Below are 19,608 nucleotides of genomic sequence, written 5' to 3' on the forward strand. Positions count from 1 at the left end.
ATGCGCACAAGTCAGTGGATACTAACATTTTGACTCCGACCTCGTCTACTCCGCGTGTTTCTCTGCACAGAACCCAAGCACCCAGGACGCGATCATCATCCCTGGTTTCGTTCACTCCGGCACCGACACAGCGCCATGGACCCTGGGTGTTTCCACAGCGGAAGACGCGAGCCAGGACCAGAGCGAGGACCTCTCCGCCCCTCCCGGTCTTCGAGATCTCCACCCGGAACCGCTTCTCCCCTCTTCGCGAGACGGAACGCGACGCTGTGGTCATCGGTACTTCCATCGTCCGGCATGTCCACGCTACCTCAGGTAAAGGCAAGGTTATCACTCACTGCTTTCCTGGTGCTCGAGTTCTCGATGTCGCTGCGCAGGTTCCCGAGATCCTGAACGGTGACGAACGCATCGGAGCTGTCGTGCTGCACGCGGGGACGAACGACACCAGGCTGCGGCAGACGGAGGTTCTGAAGAGGGACTACAGGAGCCTGATCGAGACGGTGCGCAGAACATCGCCTGAAGCAGCGATCATCGTGTCCGGACCGCTTCCCACGTACCGACTAGGACATGAAAAGTTCAGTAGATTATTTGCTCTAAATGAATGGTTAATGTCATGGTGTAATGAACAGAAGCTGCTCTTTGTAAATAATTGGAATCTGTTTTGGGAGCGACCTAGGCTCTTCCGTCCTGATGGCCTTCACCCCAGCAGAATCGGAGCGGCTCTTCTGTCGGACAACATCTCCAGAGCGCTGCACACCATCATATGACTAGTAAGTCAAAGTCCAAATAACAGTATTTGCTGTCCTAACTTAATTGACATAAGTACCAATGTAGAACATTATATAGAAACTGTGTCTGAACATAACTGTGTAGAACATTATATAGAAACTGTGTCTATTCCTCGTTTAGTGAGGTCAAACATTAAATCTACTGTAAGATCTAGGAAAAATCTAATTGTGATTAAACCAGAAAATCTCAATATTAGTGAACAAAACCAATTTTGTACTAACTTAATTGACATAAGTACCAATGTAGAACATTATATAGAAACTGTGTCTATTCCTCGTTTAGTGAGGTCAAACATTAAATCTACTGTAGGATCTAGGAAAAATCTAATTGTGATTAAACCAGAAAATCTCAATATTAGTGAACAAAAACAATTTCTAAAACTAGGTCTTCTAAACATTAGATCGCTCACACCTAAGGCGGTTATTGTAAATGAAATGGTCACAGATAATAGTTTCGATGTACTTTGCCTTACTGAAACCTGGCTTAAGCCAAATGATTATTTCGGTCTAAATGAGTCTACTCCGCCAGGATACTGTTATAAGCATGAGCCCCGTCTGATTGGTCGTGGCGGCGGTGTTGCAACAATATATAGAGATATTCTTAATGTTACCCAGAAAACAGGTCACAGGTTTAATTCATTTGAAGTACTAGTGCTAAATGTCACGCTATTAGATGTAAGAAAGAAATCTGTATTATCTCTAGCCTTAGCTACTGTATATAGACCTCCAGGGCCCTATGCTGCTTTCCTAAAAGAGTTTGCAGACTTTCTCTCAGATCTATTGGTCAACGTCGATAAAGCATTAATTGTTGGAGATTTTAACATACACGTAGATAACACAAATGACGCGTTAGGGGCTGCGTTTACAGATCTATTAAATTCCTTTGGGGTCAAGCAAAACGTCACTGGTCCCACTCATCGTCTTAATCACACACTAGATTTAATTATATCACATGGAACCAACCCAACCGATATAGATATTATACCACAAAGTGATGATGTCACTGACCATTACATGGTAACTTGCATACTGCGTACTGCTGAAATCTGTCATGTTGCGCCACGTTATCGACCAGGCAGAACAATCCTTCCAACCACTATAGATAGATTCTCAAATAGCTTACCTGATCTGGCTCAGCTGCTAAGTGAACCCAAACAAACAGATGAACTAGAGGAAATGACTAGCAGTATGAGCACCATTTTCTCTAGTACATTAGAAATTGTAGCACCAATTAGATTAAAAAAGGTTAGAGAGAAAACTAAAGCACCATGGTACAACAGTGCTACACATGTTATCAAGAGAGAAACTCGTAACTTAGAGCGTAAATGGAAACATACTAATTTAGAGGTCTTTAGAATCGCATGGAAAGAAAGTATGTCACGTTATAAAAAGGCCCTAAAAGCAGCCAGGGCTGAGCATCTCCGCAAACTAATAGAAAATAACCAAAATAACCCAAGGTTTTTATTTAACACTGTGGCTAGACTAACAAATAAACAAGCATCGCCTGAACAAAATATTCCGTTACAGTTTAGTAGTAATGATTTTATGAACTTCTTCGCTGACAAAATAGAAAGCATCAGAAACAAAATTGTAAATGTACAATCATTAATGATGTCTTATGATTCAACCGCAATTATCGCCCCTCAAGAACTACTACACCGCTTTACAACCATAGGACAGGAAGAGCTAAATAAACTTATCATTGCATCTAAACCAACAACATGTTTATTAGATCCAATACCCACTAAACTACTGAAAGAGTTGTTACCTGTAGTGGAAGAGCCTCTTCTCAATATTATTAACTCGTCTTTATCTTTAGGTCATGTTCCAAGAATATTCAAGTTGGCAGTCATAAAGCCTCTCATTAAGAAGCCACAATTAGATCATAATAACCTAGCAAATTACAGACCAATATCAAATCTTCCATTCATGTCTAAAATACTAGAAAAAGTTGTGTCCGCTCAATTGTGCTCTTTCTTGCAAGAAAATGATATCTATGAAAAATTTCAATCAGGATTCAGGCAGCATCATAGCACAGAAACTGCACTCGTTAAAATCACAAATGATTTACTTCTAGCTTCTGACCAAGGCTGTATCTCAATACTAGTTCTACTTGATCTTAGTGCTGCGTTCGATACTATAGATCATAAAATACTATTAGATCGACTTCAAAATTACACTGGTGTTCAGGGACAGGCATTAAACTGGTTTAGATCGTATTTATCAGACCGCTACCATTTTGTCTGTCTAAATGGGGAAAAATCAAAGATGACGTCAGTAGACTATGGGGTGCCGTAAGGATCCGTGCTAGGCCCTCTGCTATTCTCAATATATATGCTGCCACTTGGTAATATTATAAGAAAACATGGAATTAATTTCCACTGTTATGCTGATGACACTCAATTATATATTTCATCACGACCAGATGAAAACGCTAAATTATCTAAACTGACAGCGTGTGTTGATGATATTGAACACTGGATGACGTGTAATTTTCTGCTATTAAATTCAGATAAAACGGAGGTGTTACTTATTGGTCCAAAAAATTGCCCACAAAACCTCTCACAATACAACTTTAACTTGGAAGGATGTCCTGTCGCTTTATCCACTACAGTAAGAGACCTGGGTGTTATATTAGACCGCAACTTATCTTTCGAAAGTCATATTTCATATGTTACAAAAACGGCATTTTTCCACCTTAGAAACATTGCCAAGCTACGTAACATGCTATCTATTTCTGATGCAGAAAAGTTAGTTCATGCATTCATGACCTCGAGACTAGATTACTGTAATGCTTTATTAGCTGGTTGTCCTGCATCATCGATAAACAAACTGCAGTTAGTTCAAAACGTAGCTGCTAGAGTGCTTACTAGGTCAAGAAAATATGATCATATAACACCAATTTTATCATCCCTACACTGGTTGGTTACCTATTAAGTTCCGTATCAATTACAAAGTATTGCTACTGACCTATAAAGCCCTAAATGGGCTAGCTCCAGTGTATTTAACTGATCTTTTATCGCCCTACAATCCATCGCGCTCTTTAAGATCACTAAACTCGAGGCTTCTGGTCATTCCTAGGATATCCAAGTCCACTAAAGGAGGGAGGGCTTTTTCACATTTAGCTCCTAAACTCTGGAATAGTCTTCCGGATATTGTTCGAGGTTCAGACACGCTGTCCCAGTTTAAAACTAGATTAAAGACGCATCTCTTTAGCCAAGCATTCACATTATAATTAAGTTTTATACTACAGTTAAATCGCACCAACAGCATTAATATTCTGAACAGCAGCTATGCTAATTATTTCCCATCTGCTTTTCTGTTGTTATCTCGGGACACTAGTCCCGAGGTAACTAGTTCGTCAGCTCCAGTTTGTATCCAGCCTCTGATGGAGACTTCAGATGCCCCGACACCTGTGATGAGACGACTCGACGCCTGTGAAGAGACGACTCAACGCCAGCGTTGTTATGGCCTAAAATAATACATGATTGATTAACTTATCCTAACATTTTTTCTTTAACATTCTCTTTTCTAACATTTTTCAATGTACATTTATGAAATGCACTTTCTGTGAAGCTGCTTTGAAACAATGTGTATTGTGAAAAGCGCTATACAAATAAATTTGAATTGAATTGAATTGAAGTGTGGGACTAATGCATGAGCTGCAGTGAGATCTGCGTCCAGCCCTACGGATCTTCGGACTGGGTTATTGGGGCCTGGTTTTCGTATAAGAGAGTCGTCTGTGAGCTTACAGCCACCTGAGACTGATCTGTCAGTTGTAGGCCCCTCTCGGGGCCTCCCAGCTAGGATCAGCCCGCAGGCCTGTTTGGCCTCCTGAGCACCTCTGCAAAATAAGTGCTTGGTAGATCCTAGGATCGAGCGGCTAAACTCCCCTCGCTAGCAAGGGTTAGAAAGCACTTCGCTGAGTGCTGCTCTCCAGGATAACCCATCTCTGAGGTCTGGCTTGAGGAGGACACTGCCAGTTTGCAGTACCTCAGCTGGATGCATCTTCGGAGGCGAGTTTCCAGAGGCTCTGTTTCTCAACAGATAGGGTTGGCCGAACCGAAGTGTCCCACATAGAGGACGCCAGGTCAGACTTCCCTGGTGGCATTCGGTGAAGTTCTTCCCAAATAGTGACTGGCACGGGTTCCCTCGGGTCCCTTAGCCATGTTCCCTTAAAGGAACCCCTTCTGTTGAATGGGCTGGTTCCAGGCCTTCGAGCGGCCGGGGTAGGACTTCATGCAGTCCTCCTGAGGTTTTATAGCTTGGGCTTTGACCGTAGGGAGCACTGTCACTGACAGCCTCATGTGACCAGAGGGGGAGTGGTTCAGGCATTTCAGTCGAATTTGCTTGTCCTGACAGTTGTCACTGCCAGTGGGCATGCACTCCCCTCGGCATGGCGCCATGGGTATATCGTTCCCCGTAGCGTCAGCTGACGCAGCGCGAGTTCCCTTTCGAAAGGGAACATCTCCGGTTACGTGTGTAACCTCTGTTCCCTGAGAACAGCGAACGAGACGCTGTGTTGCTTTGCCATGCCTCGGGGCTTGCCTGCCAAACAGTCCCTTCAGACGAAAAGCGGTGACAGCTTCAGCTTAAAAACAAGGAAAGTGAATCAGCCAACAACATCAGCACTGAGAGCGATCCCCAACTCCAACATGAAGTGCCGTCACACAGCTCTACAGCTCAAGACCTCGCTCACACACAGTCAGCCTCCCACAGGAAACCAGTAGTTATTCTGATGGACTCCATTGGAAAACACAGAGCCAGAGAAACTGTTCCCCAGACAGAGAGTCCTCGCGCTCCACTGCAGGAACACAGAATGTGCCCATCAGCTGCTCACTACAGAGGAACTCGGCAGCCCACAATGCATCATCATCCATTCAGGCACGAATGACCTCCACAGCCTAAAGGAAGGGACAGCCAAGGCTATGTATGAGATGGCAGAGAAAACCTCACAGACGTTCCCCACTACACGTGTGTTCCCCACTACGACGTCCCTCCCTTGGTGATCGATCAGATCAATGAAGAGCTCCGTCACACCTGCTCCGGTCTGCCCAACGTCCATTTAGTCCCCCACAGCTCTATAAGACCATGGCACCTGCAGGACGGCCTCCACCTGGACCAGGATGGAGTCAGGATTTTTGCTAAATCTATTAAGGATGTTGCCCTTGGACGCTTCCCAACAACTGGCTACAGAGGAACTAAAAGACATCAGATGAGACTGCAGCCGTTTGATCCATCTGGACCTTCTGGATCTCACTCCAGACCTCCACAAGACCTCCAGAGACGGCCCCTGACTTCAAGATGGTCTCACAGACAACAAGAGAGATAACTCTACGTCGAAGCCCCACCCTGGCCCGTCCACCTGTGCCGTCCCAGCAGAGGCGGAGCTACGCCCAGGTAGTGTCCCAGCAGCCCTCCTCATCAGCTCAGGAACTCTCCTCCAGTGATGTGGGGGAAATTAAACAACTGCTGCATCTCCTCTGCAACAAAATGCTCAACTAATGTGCACAAAATCAATTTATACCACAGCTGATGACATCATCTATATAATTGGTTAATTAACATTCACAACACATTGATTTTTACCATTGTGATTTATTTATTTATCTATTCATACATTCTTTAATTCATTTTTGAATTCTTATTCATACTTAAGATTTATTTATAACTTAATGGGTTTTACTACTGTTATACTTGCCCTACTATTACTATTACCCGTTTTCCTTATTTTATTTTACTATCAATTTATTTATTTATTTTATTATTACTATTTTTATTTATTTATTGTAAGAGGTTTTTGGTTTTGCCTTCAGATAAACAGCGGTACTTTAATCTCTGATCATCAAAAATGTTAAATCTTAGCTTTTGGAATATCCAGGGTTTGTGCTCTAAAACATTTGGATTGAAAAGCACAAACACAGAATTCTTGAATAGCATCACAAATGTTGACATATTGATCCTAATAGAAACCTGGGCCCGTATCTTAATGCAGTCTCAATGCTCCTAGTGACAACATTCTAAGAAAATTCTTAGAAATGTGGGCGTTTACTCTTAAAATTAACCAAAAAATCCTAGTAAAGAAAAAAGTAATTCAGAAAGCATCTTAACCCTTAAAAGAGGTCTTAATGTCAAATTTGTTAGGAGCACGGACAAGGACTTTTAAGTTTTGAGTTTCTTTAGCAGCGGAGAAAATGGCAGAAAGACGAAGAGGGAGAAGAAATGTGTTGCAGACTATGGATAACAGTGACTTAATAACACGCTATAGATTAGATCGTGCTGGGATCATGTTTGTTGCATTAAATCCAACTTTCAAACCACCAATTAAATAGACATGCCAGCAATCAGTGTAATTGGAAAGAGTGGAACAATGTTTATAATTCTAAGCTAATCAAATACCTGATAGGAAATTAACAGCATGGTAAATAATAAAAGGATTTATATACACTGAAAAAAATGATTTGTTGAATTTACTAAAAAATTTTATCGTCAGTGGTCGCAATCAATTTATTTGATCTCAATTTAAACAAAAACACATGAAATTCCCATGAAACCAATTCATTTTTTAAAGGTCCCGTTTTTCGTGTTTTTTTTTAAGCTTTGATTGTGTTTACAGTGTGCAATATAACATGTGTTCATGTTTCGCGTGTAAAAAAAACACAGTATTTTTCACACAATTTACTTATCTGTATACTGCTGTTTTCACTGTCCTCAAACGGCTTGAAAGATTTCCCTGTTCTATGAAGTCCCTCCTTCAGAAATACGTAACGGGTTCTGATTGTGCCAGCGGTTCCCGTGTTGTGATTGGACAGCAGCTTAGGGCACGCAGAGCGCACGTTACCGGAAAGGTCACGCCTCTCACCATAACGGGGATGCATGCGCTCAATGATCTCTAAGTACAGCGTCCCTGGGAAAGCCAAACAAAGGTGACTTGACTCCGGGATGAAAATAACAGCGTCTCGACGACATGGCAACAAACAAACTATACGAACGCAACCGAACGCAACACTTCCTATTCTCCACGTGGGAGCAACAAGACCACGCCCCCTTTTTCGTGCGTTCTTGTGGGCGGAGGTTAGTCGACATACTGCTCTACTGATGTAATTAAAGCAGGAAATACCAGGATGTAGTCCTAACCAGCGGTTCGCTGTAGGCTTTGAAAGGGAACTTCTGTTAAATAAAATATCTCGCTTGGCATTGAACTTTGAGCTTTATAATTTTACAGGTATTATAAATGCTCTAACTAACTAAAGTTTGAAAAATGGGATCACGAAGAACAGGAGCTTTAAAATTAAAATCAAAAAACTAAATTATGCTTAATTAAATTTTTCAGTGTACATATATATAATGTGTGTGTGTGTGTGTGTGTGAGTGAGAGAGAACGGTAAAATAGGACAATTTGCGCTTGTAAATTCAAAGTGAAGGCTTAGAATAGACCCTTTACTTAAAAGCACTCCTTTTTCCCCTTTTTGGACAACCAACCAATCACAGTCTTCAAAAGACTGTGTCATACGTAGCAACGGGGTCAGCCCCGCCTCTTCACTAAGATAAAAGTTTTTGTATTTTCCTTGCTCAGAGTTGCTCTCAGATCGGTCCCGAATAGCTCTTAAGCTAAGACTCCTACGTAAAAGTTTTTAAACTAAATTAGGAGTTTTCTGAGAGGACTCTTAGAATCTTTATGAATACGGGCCCTGGTGTAGATCCGATGTGTCCACTCAGTGTCCTGCAGGTTACTCTGAGATCATACTGCCCTCCAAGAAACTCAACTCAGTACATCGTGGCAGAGATTCTGGAGGATTAGTTATGTGGATAAAAAATGATCTTGCCCCTTTTACATCTCCAGTACAGCAAGGCAAAAATCGCATATGGTTAAAACTGGATAAAAGCTTTGGAATTCTGGACAAAGACCTTATTATCTGCCGAATTTATGTCCCCCATCAGATTCTCCATATTACGACGACGAGATATTTCACGCTTTACAGGGAGAAATTCATCAATACCAAACCCAGGGGAAAATTTTATTATGTGGAGATTTAAATGCTCGTACTGGTTTAGAACCAGATTACATTGATAATTCAGGAGATAAACATCTGTTCACACAAATGCCCCGAGATCTCTTTAATTCCCTACCCAGAAGAAATAACCAGGATACTGGAGTCAATAGACATGGGAAGGAGGTAGCCCGTCTGTGTCAAACTTTAGGTCTTTATATCCTGAACGGTAGAATCAAAGGAGATTCCTGTGGTCACTTTACCTACAGCTCAAATCTCGGGAACAGTGTTGTAGATTATGCCCTATCAAATCTAAGCCCCTCCAATTTCTGAGCATTTACCATCAAAGTCCAGTCTCCCCTGTCTGATCACAGCCAGATCAATGTTTCCATTAAAGGTGAAAACATCAGACCAAGAGAAATGCATAGAGAGCCGATTCATCTATATAAACTCAACACACCATATAGATGGACTCATAGCACTGCTGAAACATATATTAATGTATTAAAGTCAAGTCAAATAGTCAATTCCATAACAATGTTTAGTAGTTCAATATATGATAATAACCGGAAGGGAATTGATTTAGCAATTAAACATATTAATGTCATTTTTGAAAATATAGCAAAAACAGCTAATTTAAATAAATCGACACCATATAAACACAAAAACTCTACAAAACAAAAACCTTCTGAAAAATGGTTTGACCATGACTGTAAAAGAATTAGACAAGAGCTAAGATTAATTTCAAACCAAAAACACAAAGATCCAGTCAATTCTGTGTAGTGGACAGCACATTCCAGGGCCCAGTTTATGGCCGGGCCACTCTCTGTCCATAACAGTGGACAAAGGTTTGCTACATTTTGATTGGATCTTGGTAGACTGAGACAAACAAACTGTCCAACGCCATCAGATAAGATGCTATGACAACATCCAGACACCTCTTAGAGGCCAAAAAGACCAGCTCTTGTACCAAGCCCAGGAAGGACAAGACATCTCATTGGCCCAAATGCAGTACCTGCCCTTCACCCACATCTCTAATGTCCTGGTCTATGACTGCCATAAAAATTCCACAGGACCTCAGCAGTAGTGGGTGAAAGAAAGACCAAAATGATCCATCCAAATCCAGTCATAACTATGTTTGGAAACCTTAAGACTGATGTAAACTACACACATCCATTTCATACTTATTCAGAGAAATAAGTATTCTCGGTGACAGCTATTTGTAATCCAACATCTTCAGCTGTTAATGAACAAATGAATGAACAGTTAAATCTTTTCCCATCATGTTTGGTTTCTATTTGTTTAGAATATTGCCACGGGTATTCTAATGGTGGTTTGGAAAGTGAGAAATGCATTGGTAAACTTTAAAGAGACTTTAAAGACTTCTAACTGTGTACAGTATGCAAATGAGTTCCACAGGAGAAAGGAGGGTGAGTCTCACCGTGGACCCCCTCTGATCCCAGCAGCCAATTGCAACACTGGAATGGAGAAGCGCCAAATTGCAATCTCCTCCTTTTCGGAAAAGGATAAAGGTACCCTTTCAACAGACACACCTTGTTCTGAATTTCTCCTTGAGAGAGATTGTGACAGAGCAACATGTTCTGAGTCTCACCAGCAAGGATGAGACTGTAACAGTTCACCACGTTCTGAGTCTCCCTTCAAGAGAGACATAACAGATACACCGTAATGTTCTGAGTCTGTCCGGCGAGGATGAGACTGTGACAGAGCAACCAAGTTCTAAGCCTCTGGTTCATCCAGAGAGACAACAAAAGATCCAAGGATCTGAATCTACAGCGTGTGAGGCAGCAACAGATACGACCACGTTCTGAGCCTCCAGCCTGTGAGGAAAGAGACATTTAACAACCACTACGTTCAGAGTTTTAGTCCAGCGAGACGACTACAGCACGTCCAGAGTCTCCATGCCAGAGAGACAATAGAGGATTGACCAAGTCCTGAGTGTCTGACCCACAGAGTCAGAAGACACACAGAGACATTTGCAACAAGGTTAAGCTCAGGAGAGCAAACCTTCACTTCGAGGTTCCTTCGTCTGCGTGTTCCAGATTAAGGACCTTCTGCACCTACTTCAGGGCCTCATCTGCGTGTTCCAGATTTTAGGACCCTTTGGTGCTCCAGGAGATCAGCATCCCACAGATCTTCGTGTTCAAGACTGTTGAAACGGATTCCAGCTCCTTTCCCACTGCATTGTCACCCAGCACAACCAGTGGATGAAGTCACCTCCATCGGACTGCTTACTCAACCAAGTGGAACGTAAATATCACTTAACCAAACCTCTTTCCAGAAACCATGGCATTGTTGTATATTATCAGTATATGATTTTCTAATTTACATTAGAGTTAATTTAACTGATGCTAGTTAATAACAAATAATCTTTCGTTATTTGTTTGATAAATAATAAGGTTCTTCACCTTAGTTTCAGAGAAACAACAGTTTATCTTTCCATAAGATAACGCAACTCTTCCATAGCCACACTCAACTTAATCACATGTATTTTATGTATCTTATGCACTTTATTCCTTTATCATTTATTGTATTCATTTAGTAGTTGTGTTAGTTATTCTTGTTTATCTTTTGTTAATAAAATCGATTTTATTACAATTGTGTCTTACTTGTGCTGATAATACAGAAAAGGCTCTACAAGTTAGAAATCTCACCAATCTTTCAGATAAATCAGCTGACCAACTCTCCCCACTTTACATTCAATCTAAAATGACTGAACTGCCTCCTGTTTGGAGTTTTCTCATAGAGCCAAGGTAAAAGACCTTGACTAGTGTCCAAACTAAGAGAGGGGGAAGGTGGTCATCTGATGTACTCATAACCACACCTTAAGTGACGTGTGATCCAAAAATCACAACGTCAGCGGTGACGTGAGTACCAATCACTACCTTACTTAACGTCCTTGGATGGACGAAGGTAAAATCACTACATAATTGGCGTCCCTTGTTTGGGCCCAAAAGTGAAATTATTACATCTGAGTTACGCTTAAAACACTCAGACCTTCTGAAACAGTACAAACACACACTGAGACAGAATAAACTGGATTATTATAACAACACGCTTCAGAAGATTGAACACACAGTTGATCAGGGCCAGTTCTGGAGTATGTGGAACAGTTTAAGTGCTACAAAGCCACAAGAACCAGCCATACAAGATGGCCAGATTTGGAAAGATTACTTTGAGAACATCTATACCCATCAAACTGACCCTTTAAATAATCCCAACCAATTAAAAATCCTTGAAAAATTAAACACTCTTGAGTCATGCATCAAAAACAACCAAAATCCACTACATTACCCAATATCCCAACAAGAAGCGGAAAACTGAAATCCCTCAAATCTAATAAATCCTGTGGCCCCGACAACATAAAGAATGAGATGCTTAAAAACAGCTCTCCTGAACTTCAGAACGCTTTTCTCAAACTGTTCAACTTGATTCTGACTTCAGGTGTTTTTCCAGAGGTCTGGAATACAGGGCTCATCTCTCCCATCCTTAAAAGTGGAGACAAAACAGATCCTAATAACTACAGAGGAATCTGTGTAACCAGCAATTTGGGAAAAGTATTTTGTTCTATAATCAACTCTCTGATTTCATCTTTCATAAAGCAGCACAATGTCATCAGCAAATCTCAAATTGGCTTTCTCCCCAAACATCGAACCACTGATCATATTCACACACTACACACATTAATAAACCAACACGTACACCAAAAGAAAGACGATTCCATTTGGCATAAAGGATTGTTTTATAAAATCATTCAAAGTGGTATTGGGGGAAAAACATATTACTTAATTAAAAACATGTATAACAAAAATACATGTGCAGTAAAAATTGGTCAACGAAGAACAGAATATTTTTCCCAACAGCGAGGGGTCAGACAGGGCTGCTGCCTCAGCCCGACTCTATTTAACATTTATATTAATGAACTGGCAGATCAACTGGACCAATCAGAGAGTCCAGGACTACAACTGTTCGACACAGAAGTCAAATATTTACTATATGCAGACGACTTACTAATTCTGTCTAAAACACCAGAAGGTCTCCAGAACAATCTGAACTAAATACTGCCAGGACTGGTCCTTAGAAGTCAACTTCCAAAAATCCAAGGTCATGATATTCCAGAAGAAACCCAGAAATCTGGAACATAAACATATATTTACAGTAAACAACACCACAATTCAACACACTTTACATTATAATTATCTTGGTCTGGTTTTAACACCCACTGGAAACTTTAAATTAGCAATTAAAATATTACTTGCAAAAGCCCGCAGAGCCCTGCACGCCATACGTATGAAATTATTTAAAATAAATCTCCCCATTAGAATCTGGACAAAGATCTTTGATAGCGTCATTCTGCCCATTGCACTGTATGGAAGTGAGGTCTGGGGTCCAGCGACTAACTACAGCCATAAGGTCTGGGACAAACACCCTGTAGAAGGTCTCCATGTGGACGTCCACAGAAACACACCAAACAATGCATTTAGGGCGGAGCTAGGCCGACTTCCCCTTAATCTAACAATTAAAAAAAGAGCCTTGAAGTTCTGGATCCACCTACACTCAAGTTCTGAAGATGATCTTAATTTTAAAGCCCTACAAACACAGAAAAGTCCTCTTTGTGTAATGGTGTCAGAACTGATGAATATAGTGTATACCACTGCTCCTGTAAAACATGCACAAATCAAAGAAATTCTGAAAAATGAGAGAGACATATATGCAGCATTGGAAACATCAAACCAAAGAGCAAAGCCGTCTCCAATGTTATCTGGGTCTAAACAGAGAGTACAGTCTGGCTAACTATCTTGTCTCAGTCAGGAACACAACACAGAGTGTTATTAACAAAGTACAGACTGAGTGACCATACGCTGGCCATAGAGAGAGGGCGTCATAAGAAGACGTGGCTGCCTCCAGAAGAGCGGATCTTTAGTGAGTGTAGATCAGGAGCAGTGGAGACGGAGGCACACTTCCTCCTCCACTGTGATAAATACACACCCCTCAGAGACTCACTGTATATTCATATCCAACACATAATCCCTGACTTCCAGTCACTCCATGATCCTGAAAAACTGAAGATCTTACTCGGTGAAGGACCTGCTTCCCATTACATAGCACAGCATATCTATAAATGCCACAAATTAAGATGTACTGAGTGAACACGTCCAGATTAATAATATTATTAATATCAGTGATGCCAGTAACGCGTTACTTAGTAACGCGTTACTCTAATTTGACCACTTTTTCCAGTAACGAGTAATCTAACGCGTTACTATTTCCAAACCAGTAATCAGATTAAAGTAACTTATCCAAGTCACTGTGAGTTACTTTTTTTTGTCATTTTCCTTAGTAAAAATATATATTTTTGCTTTCTTGTTTAGTCTCACACAGGGTTTTTCCTGCATAGAGAATTACGAGGCGGCCGCTCCGTCTGTCGACAAAACTCAAGACAGGCAGTCACTTGTTCAGATTAGGCATGTCGTGATAATTAAATAATCATCAGAAATATATATTGTCACATTATCCTTCAGCAATCATTATTAGTATATTATTATTTGCTAGTAGCCTACAAAGTCATCTAAAGCCATAGCTGAATGTCTTTCCTCCGCTGCTCTGTCATTCTCCGTTCAGCATTCAAACTGCGCGTCGTTCGGTTCCAGTCAGCAGCAGCACGGTAAAGCTCACTCCATATGATATATTCCCGTTATAATACTTGATATGTTGATAAAATAATTTATCTTCCTGGAGTTTATCTCAGAGCTGCCAACTTTTCAAAAAAACTTAGAGTGAGATTTGGTGGGGCCAACCAAAATTTTGCCGCGAACAAAGCAAAAATTGCAACAAAAAATAAAATAAATAATAATATTATAATAATAGCTATATATATATATATATATATATATATATATATATATATATATATATATATATATATATATATATATATATATATATATATATATATATAATAGCTATATACACACACATCACAGAAAACACTCTCTCTGCATCAGCATTTGAATGGGGTAGTATTGGTTTTTGTTGTTGATTTCTTTTTTGCCTTTGATAGATAAGGTTGATAATTAATTATTTCTATTAAGACAAAATGCATCTATATGACGCTTTGTATACAGTATATCCTATAGACACACACACACACACACACACACACACACACACACACACACACACACACACACACACACACACACACACACACACACACACACACACACACACACACACACACACACACACACACACACACACACACACACACACACACACACAATTTTAAAGCACTATGTAGAGGCATGGTTTTGTCTAAATAGAACAAATTGATTATACATCAACCTACTGCATACTTTTACAGGGAAGAAAAAGGAAAATAACTGTCTGTCCTGTCTGTTGCTCTTCTGTCTGTTGTGTGGTTCTTTTTTGCTGTGGCTGATCTAAAAAAACAGTGTTGTAGTAAAAACTGAGTAGTTAAGTTATATTCAAGCTACCCTTTTGAAAATAGCTACACTACAAGTTACTATCAAAAAGTAGCTGGCTACATTGAAACCATGTTTCTTTTTCTTCTTCTTTTTTACAATGAGATTGTTACAAATAACTGAATAATTGTTCTTGAAGAATGTTATAATATTTGGGGTTTCAAGCTTCATAATGCAATGTAATTATGATTTCAAAGAGTATAGGCATTCAGGGTTATTGGGACACTTTTCCCCAGTCATTTCAATGGAAAAACTGTCAGAATCATTACACACAATACTCAAATATAGCCTATATCTCAAACTGGCTGCCCAGTGCAAAATGGCTACACATTTAACATCAGTGCAAGAACAAAATGTATGCAAATCAACTTTGCGATGCTGTTTGCGAACGTTCGTTGGAACTATGGTTTCGGGAAACACGACTCGTTTAACTATGCTTATAATGACGGAACTTGTGACCATAGTTAGCGAACGACACTTTGGGGAAACGCACCTCTGAGCGTCACAGCGCTCCACTTCGCTCGTCAGAACCCAAAACGGAATGTAGCTTTAGGTCGCGCAACACCGTATTTATTTTCCCATTTATCTTGAACCCCCTCACCGAAAGCATGATCGGCTCAACATGTAGATATAGATATATAGATAAACTCATCTTTCAGGCATTTGACAGACCGGGTTGGCACTTCAGCGTGAGAAATCGGGGGTGTGGCGTGTGAGCGTGTGAAACCAATCAAATGCGTGTGTCTCACGGCCAATGCGTGAGAGTTGGCAGCTCTGTATCTTGCGGTTTCTGAAAGATGTTGTGCTCGCTACTCAGGTGACAACACAATGACTATTAATTAGCATCACACGCACAATAACCAGAATTAAAAACTGTGAAGAAACAAATAATCAGTGAATGTTTGGACCGATATAGGCTACATAGTAGACAAGGATATGTGGGCTCAACGCTCATCTTCTCTTTATGCCGTGGACTTTTCAATGTGCACTCGCGCTGCACTGCACACTCTGATTCCATGTTGCTTTGAGCGCATCATTCTGCACCCGGGATGCGCATAAGCGCTTTGTTGCCGCTCTGTTTTGAAGCGTTTCATATATTTTCATAGTTTTGTGCACTTAAAGATTATTAAAAAATATATTGTTCTCACGGATCGATCATATATTTGTTGTCCCTTTACAGAGCTGCACATTACGTTTACAATAAAATATAAATCTTGTAATTTTATATTATTTGTGTAGGCCCATATAATTATTTACATTCATATATAAATATAAATTAAAAATTAAATATAAATTGTTTTTCATAAATGTATTTAATAAAAACAAAGTAATTTGTACCTTTTCATTAACATGTTTAGGGTTTTATGTTTAGTGTTTTATGTTTAGTATAGTGTAACATGTTTTATGTTTAGTGTTGGCAAAAACGGTTGTCATTTTTATGTTGAGGCTGCAGAGGTGTTGTCGGCAACTGATGAATGTAACTAATAAAGTAACTTGTAATCTAACTTAGTTACTTTTAAAATCAAGTAATCTGTAAAGTAACTTAGTTACTTTTAAAATCAAGTAATCTGTAAAGTAACTAAGTTACTTTTTCAAAGTAACTGTGGCAACACTGATTAATATATGTATATATAAATGTGAATGTGTTTTATGTATGTTTTTGTTTTGCGAAATGCTTTGGCAATATGTACCCATGTATGTCATGCCAATAAAGCAATTGAATTGAGAGAGAGAGAGTAAGAGAGTAAGAAAGAAAGAAAGAAAGAAAGAAAGAAAGAAAGAAAGAAAGAAAGAAAGAAAGAAAGAAAGAAAGAAAGAAAGAGTGTGTGTGTTTTTTTGTGTGTGTGTGTGTGTGTGTGTGACATGATGTTGGTATACTGTTTGGGGCAGGTCTGAGCTGAGTTGAGTTTTAAATTAACTTACAGTTTGTTAATTTCTAAATTGAGCAACATGCAAACACAGTGACAGGTCCGTACACATACACACACTCTCGACACCTCGGGCCTATACCATGAAGCCGGTTTAGCTGGCTAGCCAGATATGTTTAAGCTTAGTTTGTGCCAATCCTGGGTTTTAGGTACCATTAAAGGGGTTTGGCTTTTTGCAGTGTTCATCTCCATAGTAACTTGCTCCACGGCTAACCTGCTCCAGGGCATGTTATGTTCTGGATAAGAGATCTCAAACTGAAATTGGACCAATCAGCTGTGAGCACACCTCTGATGCAATAAAGTCACTCCCCCTGTTTCTACTCCATATTACTACACAGCAAATGGTTTTTGAAGACTAAAGCGTCTGGCTATTAACAATGCTTATTTATAATAATAATAATTTTGAATGATTTAGATATAATTTATGTAATTATTATACCCTTAATCAATTACAAGTTTCATTTTAGTTATTCAATCATTAATAGGCACTTTGTTAAAATTGATATAAATAGCCTACATAAAAGTCATACAAATAAGCTTTAAAATAAATAAGTAAAGCTATAAAAATTACTGCATGTGAGCTTAAATGTTAAATTCTCTTTATATATCAATTAAACTATAACTTTTACTTGCATTGGCATATAAGTTTTCTCTTTAATTTGTCCTCTTTCATAGACAGCTTTCTTCTTGCTGTGTAAATTTGTTTCCGTTCTTAATATTTTTTCAATCATGTAATATTCTGCAGAAGAGAGAAATGAATCTCACTGCTTCTCTCTCTCCATCATGGTATGGCCCCTGGTTTTGTTGTTACAGTTGTGTTCAGAATTATTCAATCCTACAAGGACTTCTTAAAGAACCATATGCAACTAAAATGACATCAATTAGTTTTGTAATACAGTAGTAAATGTTTCTTTTGTGAATTCTTCATTGACACAATTATTCAACCCCTTAAAGACTACCACTCTGAAGAACAGAGGTTCATTGAAGTGTTTTCAATCAGGTATTGAAAACACCTGTGGATGTCAGGGAGCAGCAATAAAGCTTAATAAGCACCAATTAGGCAGCTTTAAAATGACTGTGATACTCAGCTCCTTCTAGACTTTTACTGGTGTGGTTACAAACATGGTGAAGTCAAGAGAATGGTCCAGGAAGACAAGAGAACAGGTGATTACTCTTCACAGGAAGGGCAATGGCTATAAGAAGATTGCAAAGATGTTAAACATACCAAGAGACACCATAGGAAGCATCATTCGCAAATTCAAGGCAAAGGGCACTGTTGAAACGCTACCTGGTCGTGGCAGAAAGAAGATGCTGACTTCGACTGCTGTGCGCTACCTGAAGTGTAGAGTGGAGTGGAGAAAAGTCCCCGTGTGACTGCTGAGGAACTGAGAAAAGATTTGTCAGATGTGGGTACTGAAGCTTCTGCTCAGACAATACGGCGCACCCTGCGTAATGAAGGCCTCCATGCCAGAACTCCCAGGCGCACCCCCTTGCTGTCTCCAAAGAATAAGAAGAGTCGCCTGCAGTATGCCAAAATTCATGTGGACAAACCACAGAAGTTTTGGGATGGTGTTCTGTGGAGTGATGAAACAAAATTAGAACTGCTTGGGCCCATGGATCAACGCTATGTTTGGAGGAGGAAGAACAAGGCCTATGAAGAAGAGAACACCTTGCCTACTGTGAAGCATGGCGGGGGGTCAATCATGCTTTGGGGCTGTTTTGCTTCTGCAGGTACTGGGAAGCTTCAGCGTGTGCAAGGTACCATGAATTCTCTTCAGTACCAGGAGATATTGGATGACAATGTGATGCAGTCCGTCACAAACCTGAGGCTTGGGAGATGTTGGACCTTTCAACAGGACAATGATCCCAAGCATACCTCCAAGTCCACTAGAGCATGGTTGCAGATTAAAGGCTGGAACATTTTGAAGTGGCCATCGCAGTGACCAGACTTAAATCCGATTGAGAACCTCTGGTGGGACTTAAAGAAAGCAGTTGCAGTGCGCAAGCCTAAGAATGTGACTGAACTGGAGGCTTTTGCCCATGATGAATGGGCGAAGATACCCGTAGATCGCTGCAAGACACTTGTGTCAAGCTATGCTTCACGTTTAAAAGCTGTTATAACTGTAAAAGGATGTTGTACTAAGTACTAAGATTGAATGTCACTTGGGGGTTGAATAAAACTGATAATGATGTGAGCTCAGAAAAGACATTTGTGGTTATTTCATTATAAATGTTATGTTATATTTGTCTGACCTACAGGTGCCTCTTTGATTTAATTGTAAGCAGGATGACTGAATGATCAAAATCAATGTCAAACCGACCAAAACAATCAATTTCATTGGGGGTTGAATAATTTTGAACACAACTGTATGTGGATCACATGTTTTTGTTGAAATTGGTT

The sequence above is a fragment of the Gobio gobio genome (genome assembly GCF_949357685.1).
Source record: "Gobio gobio genome assembly, chromosome: 1".
Classification (NCBI taxonomy): domain Eukaryota; kingdom Metazoa; phylum Chordata; class Actinopteri; order Cypriniformes; family Gobionidae; genus Gobio; species Gobio gobio.